Source organism: Saccopteryx leptura, chromosome 8, assembly GCF_036850995.1.
Source record: "Saccopteryx leptura isolate mSacLep1 chromosome 8, mSacLep1_pri_phased_curated, whole genome shotgun sequence".
NCBI classification, from domain to species: domain Eukaryota; kingdom Metazoa; phylum Chordata; class Mammalia; order Chiroptera; family Emballonuridae; genus Saccopteryx; species Saccopteryx leptura.
The window spans coordinates 69,012,124-69,021,638 of NC_089510.1; positions in this window are offsets into that span (position 1 = coordinate 69,012,124).

Consider the following 9,515-nt stretch of genomic DNA (forward strand, 5'->3'; position numbering starts at 1 on the left):
ACTCCTAATCATCTAATTGTCCATTCATTCATCCATATAGCCATTGTCTACCCATTCATTCATCCTACTATTTTGTTCATCTTTCCATCCACCCATTCATTTATCTACTCATTTATTTATTCATCCATTAACCTACTTATTTCTCTTTCATCCTTCCATCCATCCTTCTATCATTCATCCATTCACTTATTCTTCCATCAATTCACATATCTATCCATCCATCTATCCATCCACCTACACATTCTCTCATCCAAACACCTATTCTTTCATTCATCCTACCATTTATACATCCACCTATATATCCCCATATCCATGCACCTAATCATCCATTCATTCAACTATTCTTCATTTATGCATACATCCACTTGTCTATCCATCTATCCCTCTACCTATCTACCCATTTACTTTCTCATCTACCCATTCATTCATTCATTCACCCATCCATTCATCTACTGGTATACACATACATATATAGTTAACTCCATCCATCAATATATTCATCCATTAACTCATTTATATAGAATTAAATCTAATAAAGTTCTTAGCACAGTGCCTGGCACTGTAAGCATTCAATAATTATAATCAAAATAGTTGTGTTTATTCTAAGATTTTATTTGAGAAGCAGAATAGTGTGGGAATAAAAAACATCAGCTCTGGAGTTAGACTACCTGAATTCAAATCTTGGCTCTGCCACATACTAGTTCTGTGACCTTGGAAAAGTTACTTAACTTCTCTTAGTTAAGCTTCCCCATTTGTAAAATGGAAATGGTAAGAGTACATGTCCATTGAGAGTCAGAAATGTATAGGTGTCCTGAAGATTAAATGAATTACTAAATGTAAAACACTTAGAATGGTGCCTAGCATGTGGTTAGCCCTCAACACATTATATTATTATACTGGGGAACAAAATTTTTGTTGCATCCACAAAAACACTTGTTCTTACCTAATTCGGGTGTGCTGATCTCAAATCTGACATTAGTTTTTTTCCTGTAAGCTACTGTGTTTTTGCAATTCAAGATTTTAGGTTTTCATCTTATTGTAAAATTTTCAACATTTACTTTAACATAATGAAGTAGAATGTCTTCTTGGGCATCATCTTTGTGAAAATATAATAATTTGTATAATACAGTAAATACACTAAAAGATATGATTGCATCAGAATTTGTCTACAATTTCAAAATAGAACATATTAAAACATTTATTTTAATCATAAAATTTGCACAAAACTTATTTAAATTCTATTCAGGCAAAAATTTGCATTTGTAGCTCTTGTATTTGTGTACTTGTTGAGAACAATCTCGTTTGATGCTCTAGCAGTAGTCTGCTCATCACTAACAGCTCCAAGATTTTTGGGAAACTTATCAAGGTGACTGTTCAGGAAGTGAATCTTAACGCTCATGTTATATCCAATGTCACAGAAAGCCAACAGCATCCTTTGAACCCGAAGTTCATAGTTTTCTGCTTTTTTGTTGCCAAGGAAGTTCTTTGTAACAGCCACAAAAGACTGCCATGCTGCTTTCTCCTCCTTATTCATCTTCCTGGCAAATTCTTCATCACGTATGAGGGTTCAAATTTGAGGTCCATCGAATATACCTGCTTTTATCTTCTCGAAAGACAAGGCAGGAAAAGCAGAAATAATATGTTGAAAGCATTCACTTTCTCTATTCAAAGAGAATGAAGCATCAAACTACTTCATTAAGCCAAGTTTGATGTAAAGTGGGGGAAAAATGATCCTGTGTCGATTAACTACAGGTTCATTCACAATATTTTGCTTCCCTACTTCCAAGAGCTTCATTCACATTTTGGCCACTCCTTCTGTGTCCAGTGTTTCTCCCGAGCTCGGCTATCCCACAAACACAGAAAGCAAGGATACTTCGTGAAACCTCTCTATTGTTCTAGCAGGAAATTTACCACCACTCATCTGCTTTATTTGATAGGCCCAAATCTCCTACTAAGTCATTCAATTTGGGTTGGCTAAACTGCTGAGGGGTTAATGACTGCTTGGCATCAGAAGAAGACCCTTCAGATTCTACAACCATTTCCTCATGCATCTTATCAAAATACACTTGATCACCATGTTCACTTTCTTATCCTTACAAGAAATAAAACCATTGGAAACTGGAACCGGGAGTGTCTCAGAGTGTGGGATAGGTTGTATTGCTGAAGGAATATTAGGATATGCGATCATATGCTATTTTTTCTTGCCGATGCCCTTTGTATAGATCAGACAGAAATAACAGTCACTGCTGTGGTCCTTAGGTTCATGCCAAACCATGGGAATACCAAAAGGCATTCTTTTGCATTTTCCTTTTGTCCAGTCACGAAGCATTTTCTCACCATTATGACACACAATATGAGGAGCCCAATTCTTGTCTTGATCACCAAGGGAAACTTGAAAATAGGCAATATATGCACGTGTCACAAATGATGAAATATTGCGCCTTTGACGTTGAAGTGTGTAACAGCCACATATATAACAGAAGGTATCAGGACTATTCTTACATTTATGGCTACTCGAAGAAGCCATGATTCAATCTTAAAACAAAATAAGATGGTGTTTTTATCAGATAATAATTTTTTACATTTAAAAACAACTACAATTATGGAAAAGTGATGTTTGTAAAACATTAATTGCCTTGTGGTTATGTTCAATCCAAGAGTTGTTGCCCTTTAACTCCAATTTAAAAACCAATGCATGCCATTAACTGTAACAAAAAGAAATTAAAAACTAGAGCATGCACCAAAAAACAAATTTCAGATTTGGAATCAGCGATGCAGAAATATATAGAAACAGTTCTAAAACCACATGCAACAGAAAATGAAAAAAAAATTGTTCCCCAGTGTTATCTATCCATCTCACAGGCATCACTGAGCCCCTATCTTATGCTCATCTCCCTAGGAAATATGCATTATAAAGATGTGGTGTCTCCTTGCCTGACCTGTGGTGGCGCAGTGGATAAAGCGTCGACCTGGAACGCTGAGGTCGCCGGTTCAAAACCCTGGGCTTGCCTGGTCAAGGCACATATGGGAGTTGATGCTTCCTGCTCCTCCCTCCCCCTTCTCTCTCTCTCTCTCACTCTCTCTCCTCTCTAAAAATTAATAAAAAGAAAAATTAAAAAAAAAAGATGTGGTGTCTCCCTTAAGGAGCAGCAAAAACAAACAGGAACATTTACAATGCAGTGTGATAAAAACTCTCAAAGAAGCATGAAGGATGCCTGTAGGAGCAGTTTGGGGGGGAGGGCATTCCCCATACACCTACTTCAGCCTCTTCTCTTCTCTCTACAACTCTCCCGGGCAATCCTGCCCACTCTCTGAACTTCATCCCTAGTCTCCATGCTGTGCCTAATACTCTGGCTCAGACCTCACTCCTGAGCTCCAGATCATATATTCAGTGACTTTGTGGGCATCTCCCCTTGAAAGCTTCAAACTGAACCCATTATTCTCCACACATATTGTTCTTCTTCCTGTGCTTTCTGAATCCAATAAATGGTGCCAAAGTATACCCAAATTCCAGTCCTGAGAATCACCCAGGCTCAGATATTTACCGTCTCTCCCCTCCCCACACCCTATCAGTCACTAAGCATGTTGCTACTTATTACTGTAAGATCAGATCCTTCCTACCTGCCCCCTCCTTGCCATCCCTACAGCACCTCCTCCTCACCTCATTTCTACCCAGGACCTTATTACCCTTCACCTAGACTGTGGCCTTCTTCCCTGCTTTCCTGCCACCATCTCTTTGTCTTCCAATCCAGCCCACACCTGCCTCACTTCACTTCCCAAAATAACTGTTCACAAGATGTCACTCTCTTCCTCAAAACCCATCAGGGACACCTGTAATATTCTTAGGTCACCCTGTTACTTATCTTTCTCCTCCACTGAACTCTAGGGTTCCTGAGGGTGCCTCACTTATCTCATCGTCGGAGGCTCAGTGCCTGTGAGGAAGTAGTCCAGTCGGGGCTTGAGTCGTGTAGAAAAGTCTGTACCAGCTGCTAATGGGAAGTCAGCAAAACAAGAAAAGGATTGCTCAGAGAGATCATGGCGGGAATGTCTGGGACTAGGAGCAGTCCAGATTGGGCAGGAAAAGAAGTACACGCCAGAAGGCTCTCTGCTCAGGAGAAAACGGGGTGTGGGGACCAGAGATTTCCAAACTGGGAAGACAGGAGGAAGTGATGGGAGCCTGGGATATCAGACTTGCAGTCTTGGAGGAGATGGCTACCTGATAACGAGGATCAAAGCGGTGAGCCCGCTCTGCTGTTGGAGGCCAGCTGGGAATGAAAGAGGAGGTCTGCGTGTAAAAACCAAGAAGAATCTGGCTGACAATGAACCAAGTCCTAGAAGTAGCCTGACTGTGAACCCTAGCCTCAGAAAGGGTGCCGGGGAGGTCAGGGTGGGAAGAAGGTGGTATGAGGGAAGATTTCAATAATAGAGGAGATGGCTGCAAGGGGAAGTGGAGAGAATGATGGGAGAACAGTGCCTGTGAGTGGAGCTGGGGTGGCTGTGGGGAAGGAGTGGCAGGGTGTGTGGGAGGCAGCGGTGTCCAAAGAGAGCCAGCTCCTGTACCCCCCACATTCCTCAGACACGCCCTTTCCTGGACCCCTCAGGCAAGCACTGCTCTCACCTACTGAGGTGCAGTGCCCAGAGAAGGGCGAGTTGTCTCCTGCCTCTCTCCTTCTCCCTGTCAGGCCAGGACAGAGTGGAACAGAGGGTCTTCCCCAGCCCCCAACCATCAGGGTCAGCGCAGCCACCTCGGGGCTGATGTCACAGCAGGCCTCTAGCCAGATCCTGAGCCTGTTTTCATTTCTCTTCCATGAGATGGGAATAATTAATGGGAAACAGAGAGGGGGGAGAGGGAAAGCAGAGGGACAGAGCTGCTTGCCTGTCCGACCTGTGCTGCCACCCCCAAGCTGGAACCCTCTACCATTCCTGGACTGGACTGACAAGTGCCCTCAGCACCTGGGGCCCCCACCCTTGCTCTCCTCCTCTCTCTCCCCTCCCCTCTCAGAGAAAGGAGAGCCCAGGCAGCCCTTGCTCCTGCGCACAGAGCCCCCTTCCTGTGGGGGAGAGTATCACTCTGAAGTGGCCCCGAGCCCAGCACCCAGGAAGGGCCTGCGTGTGCCCTCCAGGAGTAGCATTTCCGATTCCCCTGGGCCCTCATCCAAGGTACCCTAATATAGTGGGAAGAAAACAGAAGCATGGATGGGTTAGGTCGGATCTGAATCTTGCTTTGCCATTGACTGCCTCTGTGACCTCAGGTAAGCCACGTAATCTCTTCTAGCTCTTCTGTGGAAATGGGGATAGAATGCACCATGGTCCAGAAATGCTGGTGGGCAAATGTGCCTTGCAGCAGGGAAGAGGTAGAGCAGAGGACTGCAGAAGTAGCAACCTACAGAGTGCCTAGAAAACACTGGAGTTGTAGAACTGCTGGGACCAGGTGCCCAAGACTGACCCTCTGGATTGTGGGGAGCAAATGGCCCTCGCTGATGATGAATTATGGGGAATTGTAGGCTTGGTTAACGTCATGTCTATGACCCTGTTCCTTTCACATCCTCTGAGCTGGAGTAAGGAAGGAACAGGGTCCCGTACGAATGACACTAACCAGTAGAGTGGCATGCTCTTACCTGCTGCAGAACCTTTGTGTATACTTCTCTCTTCTTCCCTCTTGCTAACTGCTAACAGCCTCCAAGGCTTAGTTCAAGTTGCCTTCTTGGGAAACCTTGTTTGACAGAATTTCTGGCCTGGGTCCCTTCCAGTACCTGGTGTTTACCTAGCTGTAGCACTTACCTCATCACGTCATATTAGTTGATTTATCTATCCGTGTTCTCTTCTGAGCTGTGTGCACCGCCAGGGAGTGGTGCTGTAGCGGTTCATCTCTCCTTGCCCAGCTCCACACACTGGGACTGGCATGTGCCAGGGCTCAATGAAGTATGTTGAATAAATAAATGAATGAGGGAGGGAGGCAGTGAATGAAGATATACTCTGGGTCAGACACCCAAAGATGAAAGAGACCTGAATGGTAACAGAGGCTTCGCTCCTTCTCCTGGGTATCAGGTAACCGGTTAGAGGGCCCTCAGCCTTGTCCCAGACTAGCTCAGGTCCCTAGAGTTGTGATGCCATCCCACATGGGCACAATTTACCTCAACTTCTAATTATATACATTTCTTTGTATGATTGTTTAAATAGCCTCCATGTCCCTATTAGACTGAGATCTTTGAAGCAGCAGCTGTCTCTGTTCTTGTTCATCCTAGTATCTTTTAGGGCTCAGCACAGTTCCTGGCACATAATAGATATCTAGCAAATATTTGAAGAATGAATGAATGAATATTGGAGGGAAGGAGCCTCCCACCCAGACCCAGGATCAGTGGGCTAAAGGGAGAAATGAAGAAAGCAGGCTCCCTCAGCAACCTGCTGCATTCTTTACCCTTTAATGAGCTTCCGCACCCTCATTGCCTTCAAACCAGCCAGGCCCCAGGAGCCTTTACCTAGGGAGTGGGCCAGGGCCTGGACTAAGCCTGCATCAAAGTGTTCAGCATCTCCATGGGTGGAATTGGGTTGGTGGATTTCCTCAACTGCTTTGGTTTCTTTGAACCCTGTTATGTGCCAAGCACTATTCAGCATTTTCCTATCTGTTCCTATATTTTACTTAAACTTCATATTAATTTGAAGCTGACATTTTTGAGGACTTACTATGATCCTAGCACTTACACATATTAACTGATTGATGTTCATAAGAGTCTCATAAGGTAGGAAGATTACTACATCTTTCTCTAGATGAGGGCACAAGGCACAGAAAGGTCAACATACCCAAGGTCACAGAAGCTGGGCGCTGACCCCAAGTTCTGCCTGCACTCTAAATCTATGCCCTTCCCACTGCACTACCCCAGTTGCCCCAGACTTTCCAGGTTCTAATCAAGGGTCTGGCCACCCAGGCTTAGATCTAAGGGCTGCTCTCTAGGTTCCTGCTTCCTGGGGTCTCCCTGGACGAAAGGGAGGCAGTTAGGGGTTGAGCACAGCCCAGAGCAGCTTGCTCTCCCTACCTGTCCCTACTCTGAGTTCAGGCATAGAAAGGGACACAAAATGTGTCATCTGGGGCCTGACCTGTGGTAGTGCAGTGGATGAAACATCGACTTGGAATGCCAAAGTCGCCGGTTCGAAACCCTGGGCTTGCCCGGTTATGGCACATATGAGAGTTGATGCTTCCTGCTGCCCCTCCCTTCTCTCTCTCTCTCTCTCTCCTCTAAAATGAATAAATAAATAAAAATTAAATAAAAATGGGTCATCTGGGGCAGATGAGATAAGGGGGGTAAGGGAGAGCTACCTCTCCTCTCCTCAAACTGCAACACCCCCTCCCACTGGCTTCCCTTTCTAAGCACTAACATGGAGATCTAATTTACCCCCAGGAGTGTGTGTAATTAACCAAGACTGGGCAGATTAAGACCTCACTTCCCTTTAGTCCTCATGCGCCTCCAGGAAAACCTGACCCCTCCTGAGTACCCTCTTTCTTCCTCTGCTGTAAGGATGGCCCACTCCTATTTGTACCCCTGCTCAGGAGTCTGAAGACATGCCAGCCTTTTCAGATACGACAGGTCACTGGGTTGGTTAAGCCGCCCAGGTAGGAATGCACTAGGGGGAGGCGCCTGCAAGGAAGAGGATGGCTTTTGTCCTTCCTTCTTCGCATCCCTTCCCCCCACCTCTTAGGGTATGTGGGTTGGAAGGTGGGGCCAGGGAGGGTCTTGTAACCGAAGATGTGTGAACCTAAGTAAGGGAGGTGACTTGGACACATGGTGGGGGTGTGGCTTTGGTAAGTGGAGGGTGCCCCTGCCGGCTGTTTCCGTGTGTGAGTGAAAGGAGAGAGGTGTGCATGCAGGCTGTCCAGGCTATCTGGACACACGTGGACAGGCATGTGCGGTGTGCTGCACCCGGCACAGCCAATAGAGTGCCTTATGTACCCTGGATTTCTGGGTTCAAGAGGTCCCTCGAAATCTTTCGCCTGGGGCACACACACCAAGTGTCCCTGGTCACTGTGCAGCTCCCTGCCCCCGCGCCCCACTGCAAGTCCACGATCCTGCCCTCTCTGCGGACCCAGTAGGGGGCGACGTCTTACCTCTTCCGTCAGAGCCCCCATTCCACACTCCTGCTAAAAAGGAGAGTGACGGGGGGGGGGGGGGGGGGGGGGTGTCACTCCAGTCACTCCAGGAGGTCTGGGCCGCGGCCCTCCCCCATCCTAGAGCCTGAGGAATAGGAAGTGGATCCTTGAGCAGGGGATTGGGGCGCCTCCTCCCCTTTATCTGAGACCTCAGCCCGGGAATGCAGTGCGGGGTGTGCAGGACGGCACGCAGCACCGCGTCCCCTCCCCCCGCGGCTGACACCTCGCGACGTAGACAGCTCTGGCGCCTAAGCTCAAGGCAATCTCGGGCCCCGCATCGTCCTCCCATCCCCGCCCTCGGCAGAATCCCCAAACAGGGAAGAAAGGAGACCTCACAAAGGAGCTCCGTTCCCACCCCACCCCGCCAGGGGGACGCCGTGGGCCGGAGCTTCACGGAGCGCCCCTCCCCCGACCAGCTCCCGCCGTGCGGCGCTGGGCTCCGTGGGGGAAAACCGAGGGGCCGGCGCGGTCGGAGCGCGCTGCGAGGGTGGCGTGGCCGCAGCAACCTGCACCTTGCCCCGCCGCCCGGTGGACGCAACCCTCAGCCTCCGACTCCTGCCGCCGCCGCCCTCCTCGGCCTGGTCCCCTGATCTACAAGAACTGCTCCGAGCCTCCAGGCCTGCAGGCCCGCCAACCGCTAGCGACCACCACGCTCAGAAGTCCCCTACGAAGGTTGGCCTGCCTGGAGGTATACTGGATGTATGAGGGGCCTTGATAGGCGAACCCAGAGACTGAGATTTGTCCGCTGTCCTCCTCCTACCGGGTCCAGCCGACGACCTTCCACAGACTATGCAGGTACCTTGGAAACCTGTTCCATACTAGCAAGGAGTTAGCCGCCCAAGGGCTGCTCCCGGACACGACTGCACCTACCCTGTCGCCACTCGCTTCTGCATCCAAGGGATCTCTGGGCACCCCTCACATTTTCTTCCTTTGACGTTTCCAGAAGCTGTTTTCCTAACCCTCTCCCTGGTTCTTATTTATCCTCTGAAACTTTCAAGTGTGCGGGCAGTCTTTGGGTGGGAACCCCAGCCCCGGGCCTCACTTATTTGGCTGAGCAACTTTGGGTAAGTTACTTAAACTCCCCCTTTCCTCCTATGTAAAAAGGAAATAGAAATACTTCCTTCCCTGGCTAGGCTGTTGTTAGATTAAAATATATAAGATCCGTGTATATTTGGAGCATTTTCGCCCAATGCCTGGAGCATAGTAAGTGCTCAGAAAAGAACAGCCACACTTCTGGGCTGATGTTTGCTGAAAGTTGTTGGCCTCTGCATCTAAACACCAGTGGGTTCTTGCCCCTTTGTACTTAGCCAGGTCACCATGGGAGCTGACCAACCCTCTCTACCCTGAGCTCCCCTCAGAGACAATGGGTGTG